The sequence below is a fragment of the Hylobates moloch genome, unplaced genomic scaffold (genome assembly GCF_009828535.3).
Source record: "Hylobates moloch isolate HMO894 unplaced genomic scaffold, HMol_V3 SCAFFOLD_16, whole genome shotgun sequence".
In the NCBI taxonomy this organism is placed as follows: Eukaryota; Metazoa; Chordata; class Mammalia; order Primates; family Hylobatidae; genus Hylobates; species Hylobates moloch.
Window position 1 is genome coordinate 22646493 of NW_026652291.1, and position 17763 is coordinate 22664255.

A 17763-nucleotide genomic window follows, 5' to 3' on the forward strand; every position below is an offset into this window, starting at 1 on the left:
GGCTGGAGCATTCTAATCAGAAAAAGGCATTGTTGAGGGAAAAACTGAGGCACATAGTTCAGTAAAAATAGCTTTCAGGACCAAGTTCAGGTTAAAGTACATAGATCAAAACTCGTTAGAACACTGAGGACTGGTGTTTGGAAAGCTGCTTGAATGACTGAGATCTACCCGATACAACCTTTTACTATCCTTTCAAACCCATGTTACCGGCATTCCATACCTATCATTCTAATGAGAGTCCTTTCTTCTAGATTATTTTAATAATTATAGCTGAAAGCTACAAAATATTCTGTATGGCTAAAGATTCTTAAAATAATGAAGAATTCATTCTTAAAATATTGAAGACATAGATTATGCATTTATTAATGAAATGAAAGAAACAGTAGCTATATAAATAAAAGATAAAGTAAGCCTCAGAGAAAAATAAATTAGAAGAGGCAGAGAGAGACATTTTATAATAATAGAAGAGTCAATCCACTAAAAAGCCATGGCAACTTAAATGTGTATGCACCAAAAAAATGCAAGATATGTATAGCAAAACTGATGAAACTGATAAAAGCATTAATATTTCTCCATGTTCTCGGTAGAAATGTAAATATTTGTCAAACAAAGTGACTAAAGAATGGAGGATAAAGGCAAACAGATTCATAATGTGCAACAAATTCCAAAGCCCTACAGAATGAGTTTGATTTCCTTTTTTTTCTTTTTTTGTTTATTTTTTATTCATTAATTGATTTTTTTGAGACAGAGTCTCACTCTGTCACCCAGGTTGGAGTGCAGTGGCGTGATCTTGGCTCACTGCAACTTTCGCCTCCTGGGTTCAAGTGATTCTCCTGCCTCAGACAGTGATCCACCACACCAGTAATTTTTGTATTTCGTAGAGACAGATTTCACCGTTTAGCCAGGATGGTCTCAATCTTAGCCTGGTGATACTTCAAATCCTGTTATATTTACAAGGACATTTTCCTGATTTCTCTTCTTTCGTCTTTTATTCTAAATCAAATGAAGATATGGCTTCTGCCTTATACTTCTAAGTGTAGAATAGAGACTGGTAGGAGAAAAACTAGGTTAGATTCGGTACTAAATATGTGTGAAGGGACAGAACTCGTGTTTCACAAATTCTACAGGGTGCTAAACTGTGTTGCCCAAACAGTTCAGAAGGTCTGAAGCTTCCTTTTGTCTTGGTAACCACCCTATGTGTAGCAGCAAGCATATAAATGAATATTAAATATATATTTGGTGTTGAAATAAAGAATTAGTGAATGAATGTAACTCAGTATTCCAGCACAAATATCACCACACCATATAAATAAATACAAATGTACGTTTAAAAAATCGCATGAGAATATCTTTGGCATGGCTTGAATCTTAATAGAAACCAAGCAATAACAAATAAATTAAAAGTGGCATAGCATATTTAGACCATGATTAGGTTGTGTACATTCCCAAGGAAGGCCGTGGTGTTATCAGGCAAACATGAGCTCATTCTTGATGATAAATAAATGCCAAAGTAAGTCAGAGTATGATGAAGATTTTACTGGCCTTTTTTTGTCCTTCTTACAAAGAAGTAACATATATAAGACTTGTGCTTTATCAGTTTTAACTTTAGGGCTGACATCCATCATCACTGGTAAATGGCTTAAGGAGAGGGGCTCTCTGCAAAGCCACACCATCTCTTTCCTTTTATTCCTACTTGCCTGTACTTTGCACTTTCGTGATAGATGCCAGTTTGGCTAGCATATCTTCATCAATATGAGAGGATATTAAATAAGTTATCTAAAGAACTGTCCTCAAGCCCCACCATCCCTACTCCCTCTTTTTACATATGGGAATGACTATAGAGGGATTTATGCTTCTATGCCATTGGGCTTCACAATCAGCACTCAAGTGTACATTCTTAATTTAGGATTTGTCCAGTATTATCAAAACTCACCAACCCTGACAGCATATGGCTTTTACTTATGGCTGAAGTTTATTCTAATTCGAGGAATATAAACAGAAAGTAAACAGGAAAAGAGCCACAATTTTCTTTTTTTTTTTTATTGGAGGCTTAGGGCACTGATAGCAATCAGTGTTTGATAAACAGAGAAAGCAAATAGTAGATGTAAAATCCATCATCAACTCACGGCCATATTAAATTACTCATTTTATTGTCCTGTCCTGGCAGTGTTCAAGTAAACTTTCGGCTTGCAAGTAAGAAAGATTAATGACAAGTACTAGGAAACAATTAGAGAAGGCTTTTTACCCTTTCTTATTTCTTCATTAGTGAATTGGAAACACTGTCAGTTGCATAACCCATAACCTTCCCCCAGATTCCTTGCTAATATAATCCTGATTGTATTTATTACAGCAATGTGCTTGGCCTCAGTATCCCTACCATACTACAATGGTATGCTATAGTTAGGCATATAATTAGATGTTCAGTGAGAACTAGAGCTTCCTGGGAAATCTCTTGGAAAAAAAAAAAAGGTTCAGGCATAGGGGGCACCTATCTTTTCTCTTTTACTTACTTTGAAAATTAACATGATATTGGGGTGTGACAATGAGGAGACAGGTATGAGTGACACCTAACATAGAAGGCATGGCAGAAGTGACATGTTTGGGTCCCAGATGATTTCACTTAGTTTTTGAACTCAATACCTGAAAATGTCTACCTTTTATTATCTGGGAATAAACAAACAAAAAAAAGCAAAATGGACAAACACAAACACCTGTTTGCTGGAGCCATACTTTTTCTGTTACTTGCAGGTAATACAAATCAAATGAAAAATGTGTTATAATTCCTGATATTAGTACTGGACTTGAAATAGTTGATTGTACAATTTCTTAAAAGGGCATATGGATGTGAATTTCAGTCCACGAGTTCAGATGTGCAAACAATATAACTATTTTTTTTATTCCACTGTGACGCAGGATAAAACATTAACTCTGTCTTTTCCATTGTTTCTCTGAATCAAGTTTATCACACAGTTATGGAGTCCTATGTTGCACCAAGATCTGGGGAAAGAAATAAGAGAATCTTCATCCATCCTGTTATGGGTTCACTCAGGTTAAATAAAAATTGTGCCTGTGGACAAGGCCTCTCTAAGTCCAGGAGAGTTCTGCTGTTTTCTTATCTGCCCAGGGTCTACAAATTTTGTGACATTGTCTATGATTCTATTTGCCCAGATGTTTACCACAGTTATGCCTTTTGAGAGTACTGATATCTTCCTGGTGTTGTTTTTAAGAAGCAAGATGTTTAGTATTTGTTCCTTTTTATACACTTAAAACCTACACATCTTTATTTCTCTATCTACTTCCTCCCGCTCTCCCTCCTTACTTCTTTCCCTCCTTTCCCCTCACTACTCCAGGGAAAAGGTTTCTAGTTGGTACAAATCCTTCTCTTTTCTGTATGATCAAGGGGTTCTGTGTGTGTCTTGGTATCCCATTACCTCTTTGCTGTACTTCACATTTTCTGAATGGAGTAGAGAAGAACAGGAAGAATGGAGGAGTAATAAAAGGAATTTAGAATAAAAGAGTGTATTATCTAATATATGTAGATATGGTGGTTGTTGGCTACACTCCCCCATGGTGTTGAGCATAGGGGCATCTTGCGAGCTGGTCTAGACAAGACCCCATTAAACAAATCCCTGTGCACACTGGATGGTTTTTGTAGACAAGATTATCTGTCACAGCAGAATTCAGAGCTGTTGATGAGATTGTAGCATGTGTGAATAATAAGTTAGAAGACTTATTGAGGGAAGTAGGATAAATAGGTTGTGTTTTTTCAATTAAATGCCATTTTAGTCAAGTCAAAATATCCTAAACTATTATGAGTAGAAGAAGGTGGTAGCAGCTAGCAGATAAGAAGCAACTAATGACCCAGCCCATGTTTTGATTTTTCAACTTTCATGCAAAATGAAACAGCTTGAAATTAATACAAAACAACTTCTGTACAGGTGTGGTAATTGATTAGTACTTATATGTGTGTGCATGTATATGTGTATTTACACACACATAAATACGTTACACACACATACTTAAATTTACACACACATACTTAAATACATTACACACACATACTTCAATACATTTAAATATTTAATAGTTCATGCCTCCTCCTCTATGGATCTAAATTAATCCTCTTCTTTCCATCTTGAAGGCCAACTCTCCAGGTTAGGCCATGATTCTCTCTTACCTGAATTACTCCAATAACTTCCCCACTCGATGTGATAATTTCTAGATTTAACTTGCAAGATATTCTCATCACCGAAACTCTACTGAAAACACCAGCCTAATAATACTACAAGCTTACATCATCCTCCTAAAAATGTTCTACTGGTTCTTAAGATAAAGTCGAAGTACTTTAAGGGGATTTGAAAGGCCCTGCCCACTACCTGTCATCTCCTCTCTCTCTTCACCCTGATAGGTGTCCCAGTTCCCCAGGGACCTTCTCCTTTGCTGTTTCCTCTTTTGCCGTGTTAATCCTATTTAACTTTCATGTCTTTCCATCTCAGCTGGGGATTGACCTAGGCTGAAAAGTGGCATGTTTGTTGCCTCCCCAGCATCCACCCACCCTAGCCCCAACCCTGGACTCCTACCCTCCTACCTGAAAGATTACTGCTCTTGTTCTTGTCCACTTGGCCACCATAGAGCCCATAGGCCTCAGCAAAGGACACGTCCAAGCCCCTAGGATGGCCTGATTGTAAAGAAGCCATACTATCCGTCTTTCCAATGAATGGGGCAAGAAGCCAGGCTGAATTAATTACTCACAGCATTCTCTTAGCCAAGGATAGTGACTTGGAAGTAGATGTCTAGGCTAACAAAACACAACCTAAAGTTTGTGAGGGGCTTCTAGGACCTTTTTTCTCTTTTCTAAAGAAATAGACATGCAAAGAGACAAACTCTTTTATCTTCTGCATTTGTTGTGTGACTGTAAAGCTACAAACTGCTACAGTCATTTATTCAAGAGAGGACAATTCTATCACCAAGAAGAAGGCACAGATAACTGACTGTACAAGGAAGAAATAAAATGGCAGCCACTGAATTAAGCTAGCTCTGAACTCTACCTGCATTTTAGGTTTCAAATTATATGATCTATGTTAGTTTATCAGGGTTTCATTAAAAAATTATCACAAACTGGTTGACTTAAAACAATGCACATTTGTTCTTTCACAGGTCATGCAGTCAGAAGTCCAAAATCAAGGTGTCCACTGGGTTGGTTCCTTCTGAGGTCCCTGCTGGAGAATCTGATCCGTTCCCCTTTCCTAGCTTCTGGTGGTTGCTTGCAATCTTTGGCATTCCCGGCTTGTAGCTGCATCACTCCAATATCTGCCTCCATCTTCACATGACACTCTCTTTTGTGCGTTATGTGTCTCACCTGTGTCCATCTCCAAATCTTTATAAGGACATTGCCATGCAGGATTAGGGCCCACTCTAATCTAGGATGACCTCATTTTAACTTGATTACATATGTAAAAACCCTACTTCCAAATAGTGTTCATAGGTACAGATGTTAGGATTTCAAAATATATTTTCGAGAGATGCAATTCAAACCACATAAGCCAATATATTAATTATGATTTAAAACGTGCTGTGTCATAATTTCTATTAATTGCAGCTGAAAGTATTCTATTCCAGACTCCCTTTCTTACTCTGCCTTCCAAATTTGGGGTGCTGTTCTTTATATTCTCTTAGAAAACTTGGCCTTTGCCATCATAGTACTTAATTCATTGTGTGCTGGTTATTTTGATTTGTGATTTTTATTAGTCTTAGCATGCAGTTGGAGAATTCCTTTTGCCTATCCTGATCACAATTCTATCTACAACACTTAGTAGAAAAACATGACTTACATACTTCATGATATATAAGTATTTTCTGAATAAATAAATTAAATAGAATTTAAGAAATATTTAAAAGTAGGAAGTGCCTTTAAATAATACCACTACCCATGGGAAAAATACTGTTAATATATATTGGGCAAATCCTAGCACTTTTATGCAAAGTTTTTTATTCCACAATTGTCATATTAATTATAAAAGTGTGTGTCCTTTTTTCACTTTACATAATAAAAGAAACTTTTTTATATTATTGCAGGTCTTTACAAGCTTTAAAAAATTATGTAAATTCCATTGAGTCATTATCCAAGAATATACTTAAAAATTCTTGAAGGTGGGACATTTAGTATATTCTAATCTTTTTAAGAGTTTCTTAAAATTTATCATTTCTTACACATAAATATTGTTCTAATATATGGGAATATTTTATTTGCATCACTTTAAACTTGATTTGATTAAATTAAATTTTAAGGCCCTTGAAGGGATCAGAAATTCGGGAAAAGGAGAAGTCTATTTAATGGATGGGAAAAATAAAGAAAGTTCCCATGATGTTGAAGGAAAACAAGACATGTTAGGGAGTAAGCAAGACCGAGCATGGTGAATGAGAATCCAAGTTCCCAGCTCAGAGCTGAGTTCCTCACTGTGGAATGTGATGTTCATTGTCGAGACATTGTCAGAACTCCATGGACCTCTGGATCTTATCTGACTCATAAAAAATCAGAAAGAAATAAACTCAAGTTTAAGAAATGGAGGTGGAATGTGCTGTAATTTTCTCTTCCTCCCATCCCATCAGTCAATGCATTTACAATAGCATACACATTTAGCTTGTGATATGGTTTGGCTGTGTCCCCACCCAAATCTCATCCTGAATTGTAGTTCCCATAATCCCCACATCTTGAGACAGGGACCTGGTGGGAGGTAATTGCATCATGGAGATGGTTACTCTTGTGCTGTTCTCATGATAGTGAGTGAGTTCTCACAAGATCTGATGGTTTTATAAGAGGCTCTCCCACAGCCCACCCCCTTCACGCTTTGCACTTCTCCTGAAGAAGGATGTGTTTGCTTCCCCTTCCACCATGATTGTAAGTTTCCTGAGGCCTCCCCAGCCATGCTGAACTGTGAGTCAATTAAACCTCTTTCCCTTATAAATTACCCAGTCTTGGGTATGTCCTTACAGCAGTGGGTGAACGGACTAATACAGTTGCTTTTAGGACACATTCAGATGTAACCTACAAATAAGTCATAAAAATGCCATTTTAAATATGAGGTCTTTGATAAAATAAATTAATAGACTGAGCCTTAAATTATTAAATAAACTTAGAGTTATTAAGTGGATTGAATACAAAGCCACAGAGTTTGGGACTTCTAGATAGAGTGGAAAACAAAAACAAAATCCTCAACTGATAGAATTGTTTATTTTAAATATGTTGAAAACTTTTATTTTCAACCAAACTCTTAAGCTCTTCATCTGCAGACCAGTTGTGCCTGTTAAGCAATAATAGAGAGAAATGAATTCAATACCGAGGGTTGGCAAGTGGTTCTAGTTCCAGCTCTTCCTTCTCTGTTTTGTGCTTTGGAACAAAACATTCTACAGCTTTTCCCCCAGAGTTTAGCTCCTACATTCTCAGACCTAATATTGCTTTAGATGTTTTACCCTTTACCAACCTTTGATTTTTAGCAATGCATAATGTAAAGCTAGGCAACTAATTTAAATTTGTTAAATACTGATTTTATCCTGGTAGTAAGGTAATAAGCCAAAGTCACAAAGAGTTAATTTCAAAAAGCAAACTTCAATTCAATTTACCAAAGTAGCCCAAGCTCTTGGCAATCTGATAAATGAAAGCTGAAATTGTTTACAAGAAAAAAAATCCAGCATCTTTGAAAGTTTGTCATGGTTTATCTGAGGAAAAATATTTTTCTGAAATCCACATTTTTCTTCTATAATGGAAACAATTTGGACCCAGCTATATATGACCACGGTGCATCTGTCAGGAATAAAATGTTATGGAAAATTTTTGCAAATATGTGTTACAAATATAGTAGAAATTAAAAGGCAGCTGGCATCATACAATGGAGAATATAAAGAAAAGCAATGACATTTGGATTATTCAATAAACCCTCCTACCCATTCATACACAGTCTGAGTGATTTTGCTGTACTGAATTGAGGTATTTGAATGTGAGATTTTTGTACTGCCTTTAGGCCAAGAGAAATGGAGTCCAGTTCTAAAAAGAGAGGAAGCCTGGAATGGTTGCTGACTTTCCAAAGCCCACCCTGGCAGATGGCAGTCTATGTATATGTTGCCACATTTTTTTAGTTCTTTCTTGTTTGGGCTCTCATTCAATGATAAAAGTTAAAGAATGGATTGCTATAAATGAGCTTAATATATCTGTGGAGTGATGCTAGTAACACTTCAAATGACAAGACCATGCATATATCAAATGGCATCCAAACTCACCGGAAATTTTGATTATTATTTCAGGTAGCTGATTATGATTATAACATATGGGGAAAATATTAGTACCTGTTCTTACAAGTCATCAGGCAATCATCTATAATTTTATTTAGACAATAATAGTGGGAGAAAACACAGATGTCAGCAGTCAACTGTCCTACATCTGATGTTGTTCAGCCAGCAGCCATACTCTATACCCTTGTAAGCCAAATTCTCCCCACCACCCACTTCTGACTGCCCCGAAAAGCGATATTTATCAGTGTGATGAAAAGGACCAAGATGAGCCTTTGGAGGAAATAGAGAGATCTCAGTTGTTACTGTAAAACCAGTATCCAAGTAGTACGGCTGTTAACAAATGCTTAACATTTCTGAGCCTCAGCCTCCTCATAGACAAAATGGGGACCCTAATACTTTTGCATGGTTTCTGTAAGGATTGAATGAAATAATATGCATGGAACATCTAGTGCTGTGGCTGAAGCACGTCCAAAAGCAGTGCTTTCTCTGATCCCCTGACCAAGCCTTTCTCCTCTCCCTCCCATTGTGGCATCTTGACACCGGGAGGCTCAAATACAAGTAAGCCATGTGAACAATAGATGTTAAATAGGAGAAATTGAGTAAGATATCTTTGAGTTTGTCATTTTGTAACTTGATCTTTTATATAAAATTGGGGCAGAAATGAAATGAATTGGAATGGAAGGGGCAGATTTTGAGTCACTGGGACCTGGAACTTGATACATACATTTATATGTAAAGAATAGCCAATGAATGAAACAAGCTAATCGTTAACAACAATGGAACTGTTGTTCACTATACACCAGTGGCAGTCTGGATTCTCTCTCATTTACTCGTTTACTCTGGAGTTTGCTTTGCGTCACATCAACTTGCTGTAGAATAGCCCATCTTAAATAAAAAGCATGGTTTCACAAAAAGCAAAACAAAACAAGCATTCAAAGTAAAGCAATACCCACTTGATCCTACATCTCCTACAGCTTCTACCTACTTTCTCATCTCCTTTTTTCTTTTTTTTTAAGAGACTGGGTCTCAATTTGTCACCCAGGTTGGAGTACAGCAGAGCAATCATAGCTCACTGCAGCCAGAAACTCCTGGGCTCTAGCGATTCTCCCGCCTCAGCCTCCTGAGTAGTTAAAACTACTGGCATGTACCACCATGACTTTTTTTTTTTTTTTAAGTTTTTAAGGATGAGGTTTCACTATGTTGCCCTGTCGGGTCTTGAACTGCCAGGCTCAAGCAATCCTCCCACCTTAGCATCCCAAAGTGCTGGGATTTAAGGTATAAGCCACTGCTCCTATATTCATCTCCTCTTTATAAAAATATTTTCACAGCCATAAAAAGAACAAAACCATGTCCATTGCAAAACATGGATGCAGCTGGAGTCCATTATCCTAAGCACGGGAACAGAAAACCAAATACTGCATGTTCTCATTTCTAAGTGGGAACTAAACGTTAGGTACTCAAGGATATAAAGAGCAATAATAGACACTGTGGACTACCAGAGGGCAGGTGCGGGTAAGGGTTAAAAATGAACTTTTGGGTACTATGCTCAGTACCTGGGTGACAGGATCAATTGTATTTCAATCCTCAGCATCACACAATAAACCCATGTAACAAACTTGCACATTTATCCCTTGAATCTAAAATAAGTATTGAAATTATTACAAAAATAAATAAAAATTTTCTCAACCAAGTAATAAATAGTCTCTCCTTTACTTCCTAATTTTACCTTCAGTTAAGCTTTTACTTCAACCATTCCAACAAAACAAGGCAGAGTCCATCGAGAAGGGAATGGAATTACCAGAACTGGGGTAATCTTTAGACTTTAATTTTGGAAACAAAGCAACTGGTGACATGGCCAGATTTCATTTAAATGATTTGTTTGCAATTGATAAAAGTGGACAAATATCCTGAACAATTTGCTTTATGTTTACTTGAAAAGCTCTTTCATATAAGATTTATATATATAATTAACTGTGCTTAATAATAAAAGAAAACAAATTGTTGTAAAATATTTATGTAATGTACTCAGGACTGAATGCACTGCTTATGTATTAAGATTCACGCTAATAATCCCCAAATCTCTGGATGACCTTCTAATTCTTCCCTTCACCCAATTATGCAATCATAGGCCAGAAAACAACAGGAAGAGAAATAAAAATTCAGTTACACTTATATTCACTGTATGATAAATTCTGTATCAAATATCAAAGAATTGCTTAATTTGATGTGATCAGCACAAATTAGCTACTTTAGCAACCTGCATCTTATCCTGGGGGAATCAAGATACTGGAGATAAATGCTCACTTAGTGGACATGTGCCTCTGTGCCTAAGATCAAATGAAATGCAAAGGTGTCTCATTTCCCCACAATTTATCTAATTCCATTGTCAATTAGCAACTCACACCAGTTTAGTTTTCTAAAAACAGGGGAAGGGGACATGTAGGGAGCCACCAGGTAAACAGCTCTTCCTATTACACAATATAAGATCCTTAAATCATAAAAATTCTAGGAATCATTCAAGTGTTAAACGTTTTTAAAAATGCAGGTAATTTAAGATGATAGTAGGGTTGTTGAGGAAACTGATATATTGCTTACTGTTTACTTGTGAAATAAGAGACAGAATCATGTATCCTACACTGAAAGAATGTAGGACTCCACAACTTAGCATTTTGAATAGCTTGGACCCATATACACTGCGTTAAGCCTAGAATGAAATAGTCCAACTCTTACTTTAAGCCAGAGATATTGGAAGTGAAGAGCAGTATTTATCTTTAAGAACAGGCTTCAAAGCCATACCATCAGATGCTTGTACGTTTCTACCTCAGGCACTTTCACCATTCCCTTCCTAATCAGACAGAGGATGCGGAAGAAGGAAAGCCAGGTTTTCAGGGCACACTGGGTTCTGACACCAGACACGATTTCCTCCCTGGCAGATCATTCCTTACCCAAAATGATACAGCCAAGGGAGTTAAATCCTCTCCTTGAACTTTTCCAGGTGACTAACAAGCTTTTCTCAATTGGGGATTTAAAACCATAGAATTTTTGAATTGACTTCCAGACTGCCTCTATGTAGACTGAATGGAATATGGAAATAAAAATCAGTGTTATGCTATTTCTCTGCATTACGGAGCTAGAAGATCACTGAGTCTCTGCCTGAAGTCTGGAGATGACATGGAACTTGCAGCTTAGCCTGGCTGGTGGCTGTCAAGTGAGCAGCAACTGATAGAGTAGAAGGGAGAAACTTCACAGAGAAAAGAGAATTCTTCTGTCTTTCAATTTCCTGAAGTTTTATTCTATGTTTTGGTGCTGATAACACCTTTTTACTACTACACAAAGTTATTTCCAATGCTAAAATACACAGCTTTTAAATATTAATTAAAGAATTCTTTTCAGTGTGTGGAAGATTAAAACAAAATGCTAAACTGTATAGGTGACCTAAACATTTGGACTTTGTAATACAGAAGAAAATTGAAGAGAGACAAGCCAGATTCGGTTTCTTCCTCTCTGTTATGGAAGAAATTGTGTCTCCCTAAAATTCACATGTTGAAGCTTAACCCCCAATGCAACTGTGTTTCAAGATGGCACCTATCAGGAGGTAATTAAGGTTACATGAGGTCATAGAATGGAACGTTGATCTGATAGGATTAGTGTCCTTATGAGAAGAGACACCAGAGAGCTCTCTCCCTCTCTTTCTGTCACATGAAGACACACTCAGAAAGCAGCTGTCTGCAAGCCAGAAAGAAAGCCTTCATGAGAAACCAAATGGGATGGCACCTTGATCTTGGACTTCCCAGCCCCCAGAACTATGAGAAAATAAATTTATGTTATTTTAGCCAAAGTCAGCCAGTCTATGGTATTTTGTTACAGTAGCATGAGCAGACTATGATATCCTCTCTTACCTTTCACTATCAGTTGCCGAGTACTATTTTTGCACTTATCCTGCATAAATTTCTGTTATCTCATCCTAATTGACCTTTCCCTTAAGTCTCTGAAACTGTAATATAATCTGTAACCAGCATTTCCTATAATTTATATTTATTCTTATCTATTTGCCTTTAGTTTCCCAGACACTTAGTGTAAATATTTGGAGATAAGCCTATACAGTCTAATTCCAGTAGAATTTGAATTCTTTCTCAAGCAAAAATCTGGATAAGGTGCTCCATTTCTGAAAAATCTACAAAGGGGCTGTAGACATGTAGAAATATTTGAAATCACTCACCCTGACATGCAAAGGTTGTCCAGTTTGTCTTCAGCCTGCCTTGCCGTATGTCCAGTATTTATCTCCATTCTATACAGCCTTTACAGCACACTTTAGAGCCTGGAAACATTGAATTCCCTAACTTCATTCCTGTACTCAATTGCTCACTTGACAGCCTCGAAACAATGGATTCCCTAACTTCATTCCTGTACTCAATTGTTCCCCATGAGTATCAATATTCTTGGTATCACAACAGATACAGTATTCTATTGTTTTTTTTTTCAACTCTGTTGTAAAACTTTGGAGAGAAGGAACCATCAATTTTTGCAGATATACAAACAGAGATATTCCACAAAGACTAATAGAGAGCAAGACTCATATGCACATACTTGTGTATAAAAGAACACCTACATAAATTAGAATAAGGAAGGAGAGGCCAGGCGCTGTGGCTCACCCCTGTAATCCCAACACTTTGGGAGGCTGAGGAAGGTGGATCACCTGAGGTCAGGAGATCGAGACCATCCTGGCCAACGTGGTGAAACCCTGTCTTTACTAAAATATAAAACAAACAAAAAAATAGTCAGGCATGGTGGTGCATTCCTGAAATCCCAGCTACTTGGGAGGCTGAGGCAAGGGAATCACTTAAACCCATGAGGTGGGGGTTGCAGTGAGCCGAGATCGTGCCACTGCACTCCAGCCTGGTGACAATGTGAGACTCTGTCTCAAAAAAAAAAAAAAAAAAGGAGGAGGAGGAGAAGGGAGAAGGAGATACGGAGATATAGGTCAGAAAAAAACTCTTTTATCCTGCAACCTTGCTTCCATAATGACAAAAGAAAAAAGAAGGAATAACAGTCATGGCAAAAAGGGCCACAGCTACATGCAGCTTATTCGCTCCACAAACTATGTCCCATGTGGGTCCAAGGACAAGGTCATTAAGTTCACATAGCAGAGTCCACAGCCGTCAAGGGCATTGCTGATGCTCGTATCTCCAGTGCTTGTGTTCCTCACAGCTGTTTGTGAAAGGAATCATTCTTGTGAAGCGTGGAGGGATCAGACACCCCACCCCAATTAAGACCCAAGGTGCTGCCCGCCAACCTCCACCAAGATCCACATAAGGAGCTGAGCCTTTAAAAACTGAAGAAAAACTACCCTCTAGAAAAAAAATACAATAAAATGGAAATTATGCTTAAAAAAAAAAAGAAAAAATCAGGGAAAAAAAGACTTTTAGTGATCATACACCAAAGATTTAAAGTAGTTACTTATGAAGATTTAGCAATACTATTAAAACACAATAAGAAAAAATATCTGAATATTATTGTATTATGATCATAAAAGTAGCTACAGTGACAGCTATATATAATTCACATTTTATAGTATGGCTTTAAGTCATTCTGGAAAAAATATTATTGTCAAGTTACAAATGAAAAAGACAAACTAAACAGAAGATCCTTCCAGATATTTTTACTGGTGGATTTTGGGCCTGAGTAAACCTTGCATGACAATTTTAGTGAAGATATTGACACTCTGAGTAAAAATGCCAGAAAGAAATATATTTTGCCCAATTCTACATCGTTCTCATAATGAGGTAGTTAAGAAAGTTGCCTTTTTGTTCCTACGTGGGTAGTGACATTTTTTCCTCGTACCACAGCACGGTCTAAAGAGGTAGATTTAGGGGATCATCATGGGGATGGGGGCATTTTGCAGATGACAGTACAGAGGGTTGTTTTTGTTTTTTGTTTGTTTGTTGTTTTTTGAGACAGGGTCTCACTCCCACTGCCCAGGCTGGGGTGCAATAGTGTGATCATGGCTCACTGCAGCCTCGACTTCCTGGACTCAGTTGATCCTCCCACCTCACCCCCCAAGTACCTGGGACTAAAGGCACATGCCACTACATCAGGCTAGTTTTTTGTATTTTTAGTGGAAATGGGGTTTCACCACGTTACCCAGGCTTGTCTCAAACTCCTGGGCTCAAGCAATCCACCCGCCTCGGCCTCTGAAAGTGCTAGGATTACAGGCATGAGCTACCTTGCCAGGCTGAGTGCCAAACTTAAGGTTTGGCACTTAAGGTTTCTTAAGTGTGCCAAACTGTTCTGAGTGCACCTTGATGACATTAGAATTCCCATTCAACATTAGAGATAGTGGGAGGCAACCTGGAGGTTTTGGCCATCAGAAGGGTATACAGCAACCTTGAACAGAGCAGCTCTTCATCTTAGAGAAAGCAGAATCCAATGACATAATCTCTTTCACTATTGTAGGGTATGGATGTGGGGCTTTGATCGTTTTCTTCCTCAGCAGTGTGAAGTCCAGTGAAATACAAATACATTTGTTTGTGTAAGAACCTTTTTTAACCACAAAAGAGAAAAATAGTTAATCTGCCTAATTATTTAATTGCATACACTAGTAATCAATTTTTCTTCTCCAATGAGTGTGTGTGTTAATATTTCTCATGGTGACCACAAGATCCAGGTGGATGACAACTGCAAATATTTCGAGGTTTTGCAATGTCATTACAGGTAGTGATGGCATTTGTTAACATTTTCCAGTGACTTGACAAACTACCTTTTATAATTAAATCTAACCAATATGCAATATGCATTCTTAATCAGACTTGTGACCTTACTATGATTGTAATGAGAGAAATTTCAGCCATTTCTAGCTAATGAAATCTGTTTTATCCCTTTGACAATTTCCTACATCTGCATCCATAACCTCAAGTCCACACAGTGTCCTCCAAGTAGCAAACATACTCACTAATGGGAAAAAAATTCATTTTGGCCTTGCATCTGATCTTATTTGGCCAGGCCTCCAGGGAGGACACATTTAGCATGGATGGTTGAGAAGAGAAGGCTAGATCTGGTCATTTATAAGCAAAGTGGCAGGAAGAGACAGTTTTGTTTTTTCTCCATTTGAGATGAAGAAAAAACAGTATTTTTATAAACTAACATATAAAATGAATTATAGTAGAATCTAATAATCTTTTCCAAATGATTGATTACACAGACCAATTGAAACTAACACGTCTGTTTTGGCCAACATTCTAAGTTGTTTAACCAACTTTCTTTTCTTGGAATGAAATCCAGTGAATGAAGACACTGTATCTTTCTCCCTTGAGTAGATCATGCATAGTTTTTATAATGATTGATAGCCCCGTTGGGAATGACAGACTTATTTCTGCCTTGGCCACTGTCCTTACACATAGGTTAAATAGGTTGTCATATCAGTGATATTTTCAAGAGGCCCCGAAAGACTTCCCTGAATAAAAAAATAATACTTATCATGGTAACTGAAATTCCACTTTCCATCCAATGGACCACTTATTCTTCACTTAATGAGCAAATAGTACTGAGCACCTAGTAGGTGCCAAGTCCTGCTTTAGAATTAAAAAGCAAACAAGTAACAGAGAAAGAACAGCTCTTTCACTTTCAAAGCTCAGTATCTACTATGGAAATGAAAAAGTACAGATGATTGAAATACAGTAAAACAAGTGTGGCTGGCTATGATACACATAAAGGAGGAACAGGATTACGGCACCATTAAGGATGTTTTACTTCACATTTGTAATTTTTTTCTTTCCAATAGTCTTTTTTAAAAATGGTTACCAGCTCCTTGGAGAGGCCATGTATTATTGGATGGACATTTAGCACCTTAATGCTTCTTATACAAGAAATTATTTTCTAATAGTAACTACCAGATTTACATGTTAGTCTAAATTATTTCATTATCTGTGGAACACTGAACAATTCACCTGGATGACAATATGTTCTAAGAATTGCATTGTTAGACAATGTGGACATTATGTAAACATTATAGGGTATACTTACAAAAACCTAGATGGTACAGCCTATTACACACATAGGCTATATGGTATAGCCTGTTTCTCCTGGGCTATATACCTGTACAGCATGTTACTCTACTGAATATTGTGGATAATTATAACACAATGGTAACCATTGGTGTATCTAAACATATCTATAGAAAAGGTACAGTAAAATACAATATTATAATCTTATGGGACCACATTTGTATATGTGGTACACTGCAGACCTAAACGTTTTATGTTGCCCATATTCTCAGGAAACTCTAGCAATATATACACATTTATCATAAGAAAGTTCCAAAGCCACCTTGAGGTTCTATAATTCTAGTAGATTATGAATTAGAAGGATGACAAAATAGCAGCAGGATGTCCTGCAGAGTGAGACAAACCTGATTTTTCTTCTCAACTTTATTTCAAATTGAAATATGTTGGCATAATATTTACTTATTTTGAGATTAATTCTTATCTTGCAATGATGTAAAGATTCATTATGATATGGAAACTATCCACTAATATACCTATGACCTTGTTTGTCAACACCTCAATGCCAACCAGCACACACACACACATGCTCACACACATGCTCACACACACTCACAACACTACTCATCTCCTTACAGGTGCCTGAGATTACTTCACAGATGAGTCAAGATGGTGGCTGTATGCACATAGGCTTTGTTGGGACAAACTGATATAGCTTTATGGAAAGCTTTGAAGCATGAAAGGGGATTGTCCAAAAAAGACCTGGTGATTTGAACAGCCAAGAAGCTCATCAAGTTGAGATGTATTTCAGATATTAAGGGAGAGAGAAATGGAGCTTGTAAGATTTGCCAAAGGCACATACTGTGTTTTTGAAGTTTCTTTGATTTGATCACGGGGTACATTTATTGAATATCTTCCCTGTGACCATTGTCTTCTAGGCATTAGAAGTGAAGGATGCAAAACAATTTCAAAAAAAGCATGGTTGTGTCTTTTGAGCATTTTATGTATGACCAACAATAGATTTTATATTCTTCTTGAACAAATTATCTTATGTACAATTTAAAAAGCAGAAGGTTTTCTTTATGCCTCTGTAACAAAGTAAGCAATGGAAAAATTTCCACTGTAATATTAATTTTATATACAGAAAAGTTCTACATGTAATCATGCATATGTGAATATACATTGAATATACCTGTACATATACATGTATAGACATATTTATGCATTTATTTTTACATTTTTATTAAGATAAATCTTAGTAAAGTATACTGATCTTAAACATACAGCTTGATAATTTTTCACATACAGATACCCTATATACTTATCACTGAGATCAAGATATAAAATCTTTCCAGTTTATGATAGGATTCTATCTCTTCTTAGTTGTCTTTCCCCTTTATCAATTTTAGGAGAGGATAATTTATTCTTAGCTCTCTGTATTTTTCTATAATAATGAAAATGGAAAATTTCTCAAACCTGG